This window comes from Notamacropus eugenii, chromosome 1, assembly GCF_028372415.1.
Source record: "Notamacropus eugenii isolate mMacEug1 chromosome 1, mMacEug1.pri_v2, whole genome shotgun sequence".
In the NCBI taxonomy this organism is placed as follows: domain Eukaryota; kingdom Metazoa; phylum Chordata; class Mammalia; order Diprotodontia; family Macropodidae; genus Notamacropus; species Notamacropus eugenii.
Window position 1 is genome coordinate 657,248,827 of NC_092872.1, and position 16,523 is coordinate 657,265,349.

General features: G+C 36.6%; 1 protein-coding gene and 1 pseudogene across 19 annotated transcripts in view; both read left to right on the forward strand.

Moving 5' to 3' along the window:
- NRXN1 (neurexin 1) overlaps positions 1 to 16,523 on the forward strand; it is a 1,424,087-nt gene that overhangs the window by 532,550 nt on the left and 875,014 nt on the right. The gene's annotated exons all lie outside the window — the stretch shown is intronic.
- The window catches only part of LOC140529907 (tubulin alpha chain-like), a 50,434-nt pseudogene continuing 40,709 nt past the window's right edge, over positions 6,799 to 16,523 (forward strand).

Below are 16,523 nucleotides of genomic sequence, written 5' to 3' on the forward strand. Positions count from 1 at the left end.
TAAAAGGAAGTAAGGTTTATCGGGCAGGCCACATTCTTAAAGAAGCCATACTGGTTTTTGTGATCACTTTGGTCTTCTCTAGATTTTCACTAACCATTCCCCTAATAATAATAATTCTAGAATTTTGTAAAGAATCCAAGTTAAACTTGCTGGTGTGCATGACACTTTCTTTTTCTGTTTTTGGATATTTTGATATTTTCCCTTTTCCTAATTGGGTCTTGCTCTCCCTGATCTTTCAAGGACCATTGAGACAAGTAGCTCAGTAATTACATATCTAAGTTCTTGTAAGATATATATAGATCCACCAGACTTATAGGTGTTTGCACACACACACACACACACACACACACACACACACATATACAAAGAGAATCACAGGTATGCACATACATATTCCTTTCTCAATCCACTGTGGTTACCACCATTGCTACCCTATGACCTGTTTAAAAAAAGTTAGATAGTTAACCTATTATGGCTAGAAACTCCAAGGTCCTCTTCCTAATATAGCTAATGACACCCTGAAAGGAAAATGATATTTTAAGTTACAAAATGAAAAAGCATTGTGTTTTTCTAGATTTTCCATGTTGTCATCACATAAGAATTTTTCACATTCCCCATTTCCATTCATTATGCTGACCTATGCAGGAAAAAATAGGGTTGCATATTTGCAAGAGGGGAAAAAAGGATGGATAGATAGAGAGGTGAGGAAATAAAGAAGGAATATATGTATCTAACTTTATTCTTGTCCTTAATATGTTTACGTAACACTTTGCTGCTCAGCATTCATAAAACTGAACACCAAAAAACAAACAAAACCACAATGTAATTATTTATAATAAACAACATTATATATTATGTGGGTTTAGATAAATCAGCTTATTCTGTAACAGCTAATTAACAAAAAGATGCGTTATACCACTTGCACAAAGTCACCTCTAACTCAGAAAGGTGTGTTTCCATACTCAATAGAATGATGACAGATTGACAGCTCACAGTCTTTCTGAGTCTCTGCGCATTACCCTCCTCCCCCACAAAGCACACTGGAAAGCTGAAGCAAGATGAAACTATAAACCATAGAACCTTAGAATATTAGAAGTAGAAAATACCTTAGAGATTACAGACTCTCACCCCTCCTTCTGTAGATAACAAAACTGAAGCCCAAGGAGAAAGATGTGAATAAAGGTATGAAACTCGTGAGTAGAGGCAGGCAGGTTTTGAACACAGATCCCCTCATTCCTGGGCCTTTATTCTATTCTGTCTCTATTGGAGGTTAACTGTGATCCCCGTTCACACCAGGTTGCACAAATATGACAGACCTTTCAAACAGAGAAAAGAGATAGCCCTGATGTTTTCAGTTAGTTACCCCCTAGATTTTCCAAATGGATAATATGTTGCTCCAGAAATAAACAGCAGGAAAAGGACAGGCTAAATTGCCCTTGGAAAATTCCACTGAGCTCAAACTTCTCTCAGAAGCAAAGGCTTTCCTTTTTAAAAACGTATATTCTATTGGTATAGTTGTGTAGCTGCTAGTTAGGAATTTAATTTCTAGAAGAATTTAAAATGTATTTCAGACAGCAATAAAAAGGTTCATTGCAAGTGAACTGGCTAATACATAGACTAAAAGAAGAATTAGACTAAAGGTTGCAAGCAATCAAGATTAAAAAGGGATATTGACTAGACATGTGGCAAGAATACAAGATAATAAGAGAATAAGTTCCCATAACTGTTAAAGTTTTCTCCTCCAAGATTACCTTTGACATATTCTTTTATGTATCTTACATGTAGCCATTTCTTTACTTCTTGGTTCCCTCATTAGAATATAAGTTTTTTAAGGGCAAAAACTACCTTTCTTTTTATCCTTAAAACTTAGCACATTTCCTGGTACATAGTAAGCATTTAATAAATATTCATTGATCTGACCAACTGACTCAGTGGTACCCTTGTAATGTCAGGACAAAGGGTAATATCCAGCACATTGGTTGGACTGCTTGTGCTGAATTTATGAGAACACATACATAAGAGAAGACTAGATGGGCGGATGTCAATGTAAAGGAGATAAAATCACTGTAGGAAACCCCTACATCAGAGAGAGATCACAGATTCATTGATGTAGTTTAAACACTCCTCCTGCAAGGTAAAGAAACATCTTGATATAAGTACCAGGTGTGTGACCTGGGCAAGTCACTGAACTTCTGTTTGCTTCAGTTTCTTTGTCTGTAAAATGGGGTAATAATAGCCCCTACATCCCAGAATTGTTATGAGGATCAAATAAGATAATATTTGTAAAGTGATTAAAATAAGTGCCTGGCACATAATAGGTGCTAAATAAATGTTTATTTTTATTATTACTTCTCTTTCTTGCATAAAAACGTTTTCCCACTTAATATATGCTTTTATTTTTTAGGTCAGTTTCATAGTGATTATGTTACCTTTTCTTTTTTTTTTAATAGTTACTACAATTTGCTTACTTGGAGAAATGCATTTCTCTGCATTTTCATTTTTGCAACTCTCTAATATGATGGGTCATGCCCTTGGGGAGAAAGATATTCCCAGGGTATAAATTAGAGAATTGGAGAGTCATTGGGGAACCATTTAGAAAATTAGTGCTGGAGCACTGTCACTGACTAAATGTTCCCCTAGAGGCAGGAAAGAAAGTGTGCACTTCCCAAAATGTTTAATGAAACCTGGCCTAAAACATGGAAAGGGTTTCTTGGTAGGTAAATTGATAAATGTACTTGGAACCATAATATTAACAGTCAGAGAGAGGAACATGTCCCAGAAGGAGGATGCAAAGTGTCCTATTCAAGTCATTTTCAAGGAGAGTCAACTCTCAGGTTACTTTTGGATACAAATTTTTCTAGCAGTTGATGGAAGGAATAAAGAATTCTTCAAAATCCCTTCCAGTTCCTTAGATCTAATTCTTTAAGAACTGTGTGGCTTGGTGAATAGAGAACTCATTCAAATCCTGCCTTTGATACAGACTGACTGACTGACTGACCCTGGGCAAGCCACTTAACCTCTTGGTGCCTCCAAGAAATTCTCCAGGATTCTAAGTTTCAGAAAAGATGAGTATTGGTAGAGGAAGTTCCTTACTAGGAATTCTCTACAGTAAATAAATTATAGGCTTTTGGTGGAAAAGGAAGGAAGGGAGGAGGGGGGAAGGGAGGAGGGAGGAAGAAAGGAAGACAGGTAAGAAAGAAGGGAGGGAGGGGAGGAAAGGAAGGTAAGAAAGGAAAGAAGGAAGGAAGGAAAGAACGAAGGAAGAAAAGAAAGAGAAAGGGAAGGGAGGAAGGAAGGAAGGAAGTTCAGAATTAGATTCTAAAGAAGTTTAGGTGTATATTAATTTGAAAGGTGCATTAACTTCTAGGAAACATAGCTCTATGTAATATATTTATGAAATATAATATATACATATATATGACATGTTTTAATTGGGACATCCAATTTGTACTGCATTGGTCAGTTTCCTGAATCTTTCCCTTCATGTGGACATTATTTTCTTTCATTCTTTAATTCCCCCAGATAAGAGAGGAAAAGACCGTTTTTCATTGTTTACAACAAATATGAGAAAATTTCTCCCACCAGTGTTGAATTCTAGTGAATAAACCAAACAAACCAAAGACCCTGGGACTTTATGAATTGAGAATTAAGGACTAGGTCAAGAGAAGGCATTTGGCTACTACTCATTATGTCTTCCTAAGTGTAGACTGAAAGGCAGTGTTGCTCAGTGGAATAGCCTTGGAGTCAGGAAGATGTAGGTGCAAGTATTGTCACTAGAGACGTGAACCTAAGCAAAATCACTAAATCTCTCCATGCCCTAGGTGACTTTGACAAGTTTTTTGGATGAATTATCACCTACAGTGGTGGAGCTTTTTCCACTGATGAAAAAGAAAAAGAAGTAGAGGCGAGAGGGTAAGCAGTTGTGAGAAATGTCCCCGAATGTACCTTTTGCTGATTAGTCAAGATTTATTTAGTTATTCTAAAAAGGGAGGGGAGATAAAATATTGATTGTGACCCAGGATGAGTCACTTAAATATTCTGCTTTAATTTCTATATCCTTAAAATAACAAAATTGAACAAGGTGATCTCTAAGATCCCTTTCAGCAATATAAATTCATATTAAATTCTCAACTGATACAGTTGAAATTATTATCATAAAAATGTTTTTTTTAAAGTTCTGGAACCTCAAGATCCCCTGGAAAAATTAATCCAATGAAAGAATTAATTCCTTTTGTTCTCTAAAAGTTTGACTATATTCTTTTCATATGAAGTAAATATTTTTTATCCTAAATAATATCAGTTGTTTGAAAAACTTTTCATGAAAGAGATTTTTCTGACTGCTCTGTGTGTGTGTGTGTGTGTGTGTGTGTGTGTGTGTGTGTGTGTATTTAAGCGAAGCTAGAAAAAGCAACTAGAATCAGGTTATCAAGAAGTACAGAATGTAAAGGCCTTCATCTAACCAGGTCCAGAAACCCTCTCCAAGTCAGCCACTGGCTTTGATGCCTACAGCCTGCCATCCTCATTAAGCTTTACAGTTTGCCATCAAAAAAGCTTCCCTGCTTTAAATCTGTAGTCTGTCCCCCAGTTCAGTCATAGGGCATATGATCAAAAACCTGGCGTTTTTAAAGATTCACACTATGCTGTATATTTCTACTACTCTCATCTGCCCAAGCAAACCAGGAGACATTTTATTGAGTTGTGGCTACTTGGAAATTCAGTTTTTAAATCATAGGATTATATATTTAGAGCTGGAACACAAGCCACTCAGTCCAATACCCTTATTTTACAGATGAAGAAACTGAGTCACCAAGGTTGAGTCACTTTGGGGTAGGGGAATAAGTCTTTATAATAGTGGCTACTATGTGCTGGACATTGAGGTGACACAATGGATAGAGTACAAGGCCTTGAGTCAGAAAGACCTGAGTTCAGATTTGGTCTCAAGACACTAGGAGAGTGACCCTATGCAAGTCCCTTAACCCTGTTTGTCTCAGTTTCCTCATCTGTAAAATGAGCTGGAGAAGCAAATGGCAAACCACTCCAGTATCTTTCCCAAGAAAAACCCACATGAGGTCACAAAGAGTTAGGACTGAAAATGACAAAACAACATTAGAGAAGGAGAAACTGAAGCCCTAAAAGATTAAGTAACTTTCGCCCTCCACCCCCCTCTTCAACCCAAGTAGTATCAGGGGGAGTATAAAAACACAGACTTTTCAGTTTCAAATCCAGGGATCAATCAAACAAAAAATAAGCATTCATTAAGCTCCTACTATGTGCCATTATCCCTTCTATATTGTGTTATACCTCTGCTTTCTTTGCTAGAAAACAGATGAAAAAAGAGAAAAAGCTATGAATGAATGAAGCAATTCTTTCCTAGAAATCTCTAGAACTGATTAGGGATTCTTCAGAAGATACATTCTACCAGATCATTTGAAATAATAATTTCTTATACCTGCCCTACCTCCAGACCTCAAACTTTAGAACCCCTAGCTTGAAAAAAAAAATAACCAAAACAAAAAACCTAAAAATGGACTAGCTTTGATGTTTTCATACCCCTTCCACACAAACTGTCCTGGGAGAATGAATCCTCCATCCCTGAAGATTAGGGAACTTCTCTCAACTGCATCACAATACTCTAGTTATCTCCTATGATCCAAGGCCTTCTCGATTATTCCTACTTCTGTCATTTGAACAAATCACTTCTTCTTCCTAGGCCTCAGTTTCCTCATCTGAAAAATGGGAGCTATGAGAAGGTTTAGGTTAGATAGCCTGTGAGGACCCTTTCAGCTCCAGCTGTGTGATCTTGTAATCCATCTTTCATGCTACCATCAGAACAAAGTTACCAGGACACCTGGTTTTTGGTCCTAGATCTACCAATCATTAGCTGTATCTTGGATCTACCAATCATTTCCTTTTCTGCAAAGTGTGAGAATTACTGAGATCATATAATTTCTAAAGTCCTTTTTTTCACCCTAAAATCTTATAATTCTACTTTGGGGAAAAGACGTATTTGATCACAGACCTGGAGCCTGGAAGGACATAAAACATCATCTACTCCAGGATTCTCATTTCATACATGAGAAAACTGAGACCCAGGAAAGGTAAGGGACTTGCCCATGGTATATAGTAATATCAAACATTTATATAGCTCTTTAACATTTGCAAGGTATTTTAGAAATATTATCCTCACATCACTAGGAGGTAGCTACTATTATCACCATTTTCTTGACACGACTTGGGTGTCTTAAAGTCACACGGCTACAAAGTGTCTGAGGACAAAAGTGAACTCAGGTCTTCCTCACCACATGTTAGCAACAGCATCCTATCCACAGTATCACCTAGCTGTCAGTGTGTCAACCTGTGATTCCACAGGCCTAGCCAGCATTGTTGCTGAGATTTAAACCTCTGTCTTTGGACTCCAGAGTTAGTGCATTGTATGTTCCATTGTACCATGTTTTCTCTGTCTCTCAAGTACAGCCAGACTAAGTTATATTTCTTTGCAGTTAAAAAGCTTTCTAGTCAGGTTAACACTCTTCTTTTGGTAGTTTGCTGTCCAAAGAACCAGCTGCATCCCTTTGCCTGAACTGTGACTGTTTTAATAATCAGGTTCCCCCATTACAACTATTGAAGTCTTTCATAGACAACAGAGACATATTCTTTTCCTCAGCAGCTTCCCATCTTTTCTTCCATTAAAAACAGATCAATTAACTGAGCACCTTATAGTTCTGTCTTAAAAAAATGTTTTGGTAATCTGTCATTCCCCGTGGGAAAAATCAAGTACAACATCCTGATAGAAACCGAATGGCTATTGAGGCGTGGAGTGACGACTGTTGTCAAAAGCCAGTGAATAAAGGAGAGCATGGTGAAGGCTTCAGTTGGGGAGCTGCATGTCGCTGGAGAGGAGAAAAGCAAACACAGTAAAACAATCAGATAGAGGGTGTGTTCAAGGGCAGATTGCCTGTGTCTTCAAGGTCAGCAAAGCCCAGCCTCCAATTCAGCCCAATCCAATTTAACAAGCACTTATTCAACTCCTATTAGGTGCACTGTCATGGATATATTAGAAAGACCACAACTCAAAGGACACAGGTTTGAAGGATGACTTTATAAATTATTACCTGCATGACCTTCACTAATTCACTTTTAACCACTGGGTCTCAGTTTCCTCATTTGTGAGATTAATGTAAAGACAAAAATCAAAGTCCCTTTCCCTTAAGGAGATTATATTCTACTGATGGAAACAGTATTTAGAATTAAATAAATATGAAATAACTAAATATGTAATTGGGGCAGAGTGGTGTGATACAATGAGGGAGACTGAAAAAGGCTTTTTGAGGGAGGTGGTAGTTGAACTGAACCTTGAAAGAAGAGGTCACTTCCAAGAGTAATCTATTCTTAAAACCATTTTTCACCCACTTGCCTTCCCTAGTATTTACTCCAGAGTACCCTTTTTATTGTAATCTCAGCAGCACAGGTGGTATAGATTTAAAGCTGAAAAAGAACTCTTTGTTCACTTAGTTTCACACTGTCATGGGGAACTTAGTGAAGGCTGTGGGTAATAATTGACAAAGCCATGATTCAAACTCAGATCCTCTAACTTGAGAGTTAATGATCCTTCCACTGTACCCCACTACTTCACTATCAATCACTCCCACTTATTTAGCATTTTGAAGTTAGCAAAGTGCTTTCTTCAAAACAGATGTTTCAGGTAGATAGCAGCGATAGTAATTATATCTAACGTGTTATCCATAGCTCTTACTCTGAGGCTTTTGGAGAAGAGCATGTACCCCTTTGTCCGGAATGATTTAGATGCAGTGAGCTTAAAGGCAAAGATCTTACTGGGAAAAGAGATAAAGGAGATCCTCTACTTCTTTGCTAAGAAATCTGAGACACTGAAGGAATGGGATATTTTGTTCAGGGTCATTGAAGTGGCATGCCAAAACTGAAAAATGCAAACATATCTCCTAGCAACTCTTACTGTATTTAGATGTATGAGAAGAAGAGGTTCTGAGAATCATGCCAGTCATAATAGACAGAGAGGCAGAATTGCATAAAGGATAGACTCAAGGACTTGGAATCAGTAAGAACTGGATGGTTTTCTACCCTTGACATTGAATAGATTGTGGCTCAGTCACTTTACATATCTGGGTCTTAATTTTTTCTTCTATAAAATAGATATAATGAAACCTGTTTCTCCTACCTCCCAAGGTTGTTGTGAGACCCATAGAAAATTATACATGTAAAATACTGTAAAGTAATATATGCAAAGTATTTAAAGATATTGCTGAAACTTTTGGGAAAATCAAATACTATTATCTTTCTACATTGGTTTTACGAGAGCAAACGATATTTCTTGGATTTGGCTTAAATTTGTTCAATCATGCTTTGTGATCCCTTTTGGGGGATTTCTTGGCAAATATACCAGAGTTATTTGCCATTTCCTTCTCTAGCTCATTTTACAGAAGAAGAAATAGAGACAAACAAGGTTAAATGATTTACCCAGGTTCACACAGTCAGATTTGAACTCAGGTCCTCCTAACTCCAAGCCCAGCACTCTATTTACTGTACCATCTAGCTGCCCTTTGGCTTATCACACTACCATGTAGGTATACTGGATTGTAGATAGATTAGTTTGGCTATTCAGGATTAAAGTCCTAGGTCTTATAATTAATTATCAGTGGAACCATCTCCCTGAGTTTTCCATAAAATCATAGAATTTCGGTTGGAATGGCTCTTAGAGATCATCTCACTTTCTAAATGAGGGAATATGGCACAGAGAAATTATGAGTTTCTCTAAATAGCTAGAGGCATAAATGGGTCTCTAACCCATATCTCCTGATTCTTAGTTCAACCCTATTTCCATAAGTAGTGCTTCTCTTTTATGTTTTACTTCTATCAGGTCCCACCTTATCATTGATGTTTTCACACAGAAAGCAATTCAGGCAACACAGCACAGTTCTTAGAAATGGATTTCCTGTGTACTTAGCCAATGAAATATTCAAAGTAACTGACCCAGAGCAAAGGAGGAGCAGTACCTAACTCACAATACTCAGGTACATCCAGCCTATTTAAATATCCTTCAGTTCACAATCTACAGAGCAGTGACTTGGTAAACATTAATCAAATTGAAGTGGCTTTTGAAAAGTCTAGGTCAACACTGTGCAAACTTAAAGAAATTTAAGAATATTGTTTGTGTCTTCAGAGCATATTGGGGTTGGAGTTGCTATAGTTCTGAAAAGTTACACAGAACTAATTTTAACTTGAGGTTTTAGGAATTTTTCTTCTTTTCTTGTTCTGCAGATACTTGCCCTGATTAGTCTCTTGAATTCAATTCAGTGAACTTTGGTTCATTAGGATTATATGAGAAAAGTCAGTCTAATTTTTAAGAATTTAACTACACCTATTTTGCATCCATGTAATGTCTTTGACATTCACAAGCTGGAAGAACTCATCAAAAGAACTGATACTTCAACCATAAGCACATGAAGTTATATCAGACATGGATGGCAAATGATGGAACATAGAATACAGACCTGGGAAGAATGTTAGCAATCTAGTTCAGTCTTCTAATGTTATAGAAGTAGCAGCTGAGGGCAAGAGAGAGAAAGGAAATGACCCAAATCACACCACCTTTTTCTTTGTTCAAAGCGATTGAACAAATATGATGGACCAGTGAGATCTCTACTCTCACTTTTGCAAAAGATGACTTAAAACCTTTTTCCCCCAAAATCATCAAATAGTCATCGAACTCCTGCTAGATTTAAGGTGATAATCTCATGAAAACTTAGTTCCTGCCAATTCAAACCAGAGACCAATGGACTTAACTTGATGCCTCACAAAATTCTAGAATGTATAACTAGATAGTTTATAAATATTTAGAAGGAGAAATAGTGATCATTCTAAGGAAACATAGCTTCATGAAAAACAACTGATTTGCTCTGATTGACCTAGGATAAATGGTTAAAATTTAATGTAAGGAAAAGCTCCCAAAGTCATAGAATTGTTCATACTTGGAATGGGCTAGTATATTTCCCGTCACTGTATTCCATCACACATTCATTGCAGAAAGACAGATCTTTTTCATAAAATTTTCAATCAGTGGTTATACTTGGAATATGAAAATACATGTTTTTCCTTTGTTAGCTTTTTGTAAATAATAAGAGTGTTTGTGCTACTTTATTACGTATCCTTATGAGTAATTATGACCTAATCACCATGCAATTCTTTTAAAAATATACCAAAATTTATTTTAATTTGCTTATCCCTCAGCCTCTAGCTAAATAGAGATAAATAAATAGCCAGAATAAAGAAACACAGATAATGCTATAGAAAAAAAAATAATCTTAGTATTAGTTACTAATAAACTTTAAAATGCTTGGTTTCTCAGACTGCTTCATTCCTAAGTGAAAAGATAGTGAAATGAGAATGAATTGGATTACCCAGGAACCTGATTTCCAGTCCAAAATTTGGCATTCACTCACTGTGATATTAGGCAAAATGGCTCACAATTTTGGACTTCAGTGCCCTTCTCTATACGATGAAAAGGTTGGAATACATGTTTTTCCAAGACTTCATCCAGTGCTAGCATTCAATGATTTTCAGGTTCTCTGATTTTCACCTAAATTGCTTTCCTTTGACTCAAGAAATCAAATCTTTTTTTTTTAACTTTGAATAATTTTAAGTTCTATTTTGCCGTTTGAAACTGTTTGAGCTATTCTTGCTACTATACTTATTAACAGCATATAACTGCAATTATGTAGCATAGCACTAATTAAGCAGTCATATTATGCGTGTGTCCATCATTTGCAGAAACAAGATTTCTCCTGCCTCTCTTTACCTTCATACAGTATGCTATAATGTTTTAGCTTTTCACGTTTCTTTTGGATCCAGGCTGACTGCATCTAAATTATTATTTTCCTCATCACTCTGATCTAAAAATCTGTCAAGGTAATTTTCAGTATTAATTTTCCTTATTAGTGTCAATCTGTTTTCCTCCATATGGCATTGAAACATCTTTTTCTGATGCTCCATCTTGCTTTCCTTCAGCTATACTTGCAGCTGTTGAAAAAAGTCTTAAAAACCACCTCAACAACTGGTAAGCCAATTAATCAACCATCATGTCCTGCTTATAAATTTTGACTGATAACTGGCACTGTAACACATTTCCTAGCTTCTTGGGAAAGTATCCAGACCTACCTTAAATAAACTTTCTGATCATTTCCTTTTTCTCCTACTTCCCCACATAACATCTGAATTATGCCCAATTATAGAAGCTTATTACATATCCCTTACAGTACCTGCTATGTTGAAGAAGCTATGTCATTTTAGGTTAGTTAATAATATATTTTAGTGAGACTTTTGTCCTTTCCCAGTTCCACATTTCCAATTTCCCTCTTTATCTCAAATCCCAGCTTCCTGAAACACTGTATTCTGAAATGCTGTGTGTAGATATTTCAACATTTACAAAAAATAAATGAAAGAAAAAAACCACACACACAAATCTCTCATACATATAGCACTTAGGAATTTACATTGTATCTGTAAAGATACAAGTATTTGTATGTTCACGTTATAGATTAGGAGAATGATATTAAAGATAAGTGCCTTCCTGAAGTCCATATAGCCAAAAAACTTTAGAAGAAGAAATCTAACCCAAATCTCTCTTCCAATTCCAAATTCTAGCAGTCTTCCAGCATATTTCTATATGTGTACTGCAAAAAAACGTTTGCCAAACACTTTGATAAGGATGCAAGAAGTAGTGTAACATAAAGAATAGGATGCTGTACTTAGATTGAACTGAATTCAAATGTCACCTGACACTTGCCAGTTGTATAACCACATGTAACCTCACTCAGTTTCAGTTTTCTCATTGATGAAATAGACTCCTTAACAGAGTTCCAATGAGAATTTACAGAGTTAATCTGCACTGGGGAGAAAGAATGATATGACCAAAAATGTCTGGGTATGAAAACATGGTACATATATGGTGAATAATAAGTAATCCAGTTTATCTATAATAGAGGTTTTTCATAATGGAATGTTGATAGATGTAAATGAAAGTCATGAAGGGTCTTGATCATTTAACGAGTTAAAAAGGTTAGAAAAATCTAGAAGGAAAGCTGAGTGGTCCTTTTACCACCCTCTCTTCCTGAGTCTATAAGTTAGAGTAAGTCCTTAACAACAAGTTTCAACCCTAGAGGACACCCCTGGTCAAAAACCACCAATGTTAAAAGCCAGAGAAGTTCAAAAGTCTCCCCAATAACCATCTCCAACCATCCAAATCAAAGTCAAAAGTGCCATAACTCTTTTAGGATTCCTGGTTGTATTACCAAGCATTACATTATTTGTCTTACAATATCAAAGATTCTCCTCCCTCCTCCCTTCCTAGCAAACTTCAAACCTGGGTATTTTCTTAACACAAAGGTCATATATCTGATTCAGAAGAACTAGTCACCAAAGTAATAATAAGTGGAATGTTAGGAGGAAATAGTCATGTCATTATTAAAGTTGCTGACTGATAAGAAGGGGGAGGGGAATTAGGCTTGGCCTGATGAATACACTAGGCTTTGGGGAAATAGATTTCAGAACGGAATTGTAGATTCAATTTTGAAATTAAAAGATAGATAAGATCCCACAACCAACATTCTAGAGAAAAAAAATCAACTAGAAACTAGAAGTACCGAAAGCAGTCAAGAACAAAATTCTGAAAATGCTAATGCATATGATCACATTTAGAAAGAAAAAAGGAAGCAATAGGAAGAAAAAAGAACAGTATAGTCACATCTGATATTCATTGATTAATTCACATTATAGAAAGCTACAGATGTGATTTCAAGATGGAATCTAAAACAAAACACAGAGGATGAGTACAAAAGAATGATTTGGTCTCTTAAAAATACTTTTAGTGGCACTAAAGCCCAGAAAAGGCTTTTAAATGGGGCTGGAGAAGAGGGGCCTTTTTAATAATAACAGATGTAAGAGGCTGAAAGAAGGGATAAAACCATTAGTAAGAATAAATGAAATGTAAAAAGATGACAGGAAGAAAACAGTACTACTAAGTTTCTATTCTGCTTTTTTTCCTACCAAGAGGATAATCTTAAAACTAGGAAAAAAAGGGGGAAAATGGTTAAGAGGAAATTGATACCTAAAAATAATGGAAGATGGAAAGAGAGAGCACCTAGCTCCCCTCAATGAGTTCAAATCACCTGCCCTTACTGAATTACATTCTAGGGTATGATGACTAGTAGTGAGTCATCACAATTGATCCTCAAAAAATCATGGAGGATAGGAAAGGTGCCAAAGAATTGTAAAGAGAACAATGTTGTACAGCTAGTCACAAATACTATAAAAAGAATTATTTTGTATTATTATCTATGTTTTATTATATTTTATTTATTTTGTTAAATATTTTCAAATTACATTTTAACCTGGTTTGGGTCACACTCAGAAGTGTTGCAGGCATGTGCCAGGAGGGTACACGTTTGACACATTTAGATTAGATGACCTAAGAACTCCCTTCCTCCCATTCTAATTTTACAAACAGATAAACTTCTCTTGCAGGTAGGATTGAAAAAGTTATATGACTTTCTCAAACTAAATTAGCAGCCTAGAAATGAGGGTAACAAATCACCTGCTAGTTCTAGCTTTAGGAAGCCAAGAGCTTAATAAACCCTGAGACCCCTTGCAGCTCTATCTATGATCTAAAAGCAGGGCTTCTTTGCAGGTACTGTGCAAAGTGCTCATGCTTTGTGTTCAGAACCAAGACTGCAGTAAAGTTACACCAGGGGCAAAGGCTGCCCGAAACACCTTGGATTCAGTATGCCTTTGATTTTGAATTAATTTTCGTTCATTCCACATTCAGAAATCTTTTCCTATTGCTAAATTTTTTTCGACACAATATGGAGTCGTGACCCACAGTTTAAGAAATGCTGATCTAAAGGAAGGCCTTTAGCATGTTAAATAGCTCCTCACTGAATAATTCACAAAAGGACCTGAACAAGGATGTTTGAATAGGATGAGAAGATATGGACAGACAGATACCCATAATGATGGGATAAAGAATCTATTGAAGCACGGTGAATTTATTTTCCTTCACCATAATTAAGCCTTCTTTATGTATCTGTAGTGTTTTGTTATCTCTTCCTCAATATCTTTTTTCTTTAGCACTTCCTCTGACAATTTCAAGGAATTCTTCTATAGGAAGCTAGAGGAGGAATAGTATATAGGGTCTTAGAACAGACTGAAATGAGATTGGATGTTTAACCAATGGCAGAAACTGGCCCTAGAAAAGCAGTTTTGAAATTCACATAAAAGATTTTAGATGCCTCAGACAATTTCATTCTATGAAAAAATATAGGGTAGAAATTATAAGGAAGGATGTCTAGGATAGATACAGGTTAAAGAATCTGGGAATACTTATTAATAAGTCATGGCATCCTTCCCTAAAGTGGTTCAGTAAACCTCATTTGATGATGGGTGATAGGGACAGATTTCCAGTATAATGAGTAGTTACTGGGCCACAGCACTCTATAGCTATGTTATAGATATTTTCCAGCTATCTCTGAAATGAAAATTGAATATGGGGAAGAATGGTAGCACCAGGGAAAAAGAGAGACAATCAATTAAAAATAAATAAATAAATGTTAAGTGTGGCAGAAAGAGCCATTCCATCAATCCATATGGAACAACTAGCTCACATACGCACACATACACACACACACACACTTCATGAAATAGTAATGGATTGAGTGCTAAATTTAAATCAAGAGCACTGGAGTTCAAATTTCCCCTCTGACTAACAATGTAAAAAAAGGAGAGTCACTTTATCTCAGTTTTGTCATTGATAAAACTGGGATAATAATATCTATGGTACCTACCTCACAACATGCAAAACATTTTGTAACCTTTAACAAATATGGACTGGATCTATGATTTCATTGTTATAGGGAGCTCCCAGAGGAGGAAAATTACTTTACTAGTACTAGTGAGCACTTTCGCAGAAATTTATAGTTGTAGCAAGTTGTCACTCGAAGAAAGAGATTCCTTCGGGGCACGTAGTGACTTAGAAAATCACAAATTAACATTATTGATGTTATGTGCTTATTTTTGTTTCGTTAAACATTTCCCAGTTCTATTTTGATCTGATTCAGCACCACTTAGAACTGTGGGTTTACGCACCTCTGATCTAGAACATTAAAAGTTTAAGTAATTTGGTCAGAGTCCCACTGCCAGTATGTGTTAGAGACAAAGCTTTAACCTATATCCTAATGTTTTCGAGGTGAGTTTTCCAGTTAGGATGCCATGCTGTCTCTCTTGAAAGCACTGTGTAAATGTCCATTGTTAGGGTTTGCTTTGGTCATTTACCTTTATCCAAACTGCCCTCCCAGCTCCTTTTCCTTTATTCAAATAGTGTCCTCCTTCAGCTCTAAGCTCTTCTTGGAAGATTTTTCTGAATACCCTTGTTCACAGGGCCATCTTTCTACTGTGGACCCTTGCAACAATTACTGTCTGTATTAATGATCTGAAACTTCATATAATGCCTGGGTAAGCATAGCTGACTTCTCCCTTAAGCAGGCTATAAGGTTCTTAGAAGCAAAAAATCTCAGAGTTGGAGAAAAGGCCATTGCTTACCCATCTAACTCACAGCACCTAGTGACATGGGTAGTATATTGGGGACATAGGGCACAGAGAGTCTGTCTGGGTGATTTGCTAGGGTCATAAGACTGGTAAATGGAAAAACAGACTCAAATTGAAGTCTTCTTATTTCAAGTCTGGTGCTTTTTCCCATTGTAGTAAGGCGCTTAAAGTAAAGGTTAACACAACATCCCTTTGCTAAAAGCAAACAAACAAAAACGAAGAAAGACAGAAGTGATAGAGTGGAAAGGACATGGGATTTAGAATCAGAGGATTGGGACCCTAAACCAATCTCTACTACATATTTTTGTAAATTAGCTCAGTGACCATGGAAAGTCATAAAACCTTCTCGAATTCACCATTCTTTCCTTATCTGAGAGCTCTAGATACTAAGACCTTCAGTAGCTCACTCACAGAATTTTTGTGAGGATGGCTGACACTTGGAATGATTGTGAACCTGGTATTTACTACCCTCCCACTAGCCTCATTAGTGTATCTTTCTGCATTAATACCACTTTTTACCCTCAATTCCTCCTAACCCTGCCCCCATTCTGTCATTTCTTTTGACTGGTACCAGTTTGCCAAGTTAGCTGATGAGGGGTATAGATGTATGTATGGGGAGCTAGGTGGTACAATGCATAGAGTAATAGGTCCAGAGTCAGGAAGACTCCTCTTCCTGAATTCAAATATGGGCTCAGGCACTTACTAGCTGTGACCCTGGGCAAGTCATTTAATCCTGTTTGCCTGTTTCCTCATCTGTAAAATGAGCTGGAGAAGGAAATGTAAACCACTATCGTGTCTTTTCCAAGAAAACCCCAAACGGGGTCACAAAGAGCCAGCATGACTGAAACAACTGAGTAAGAATAAGAATACGTATGGATAACCCTCTGACTAGA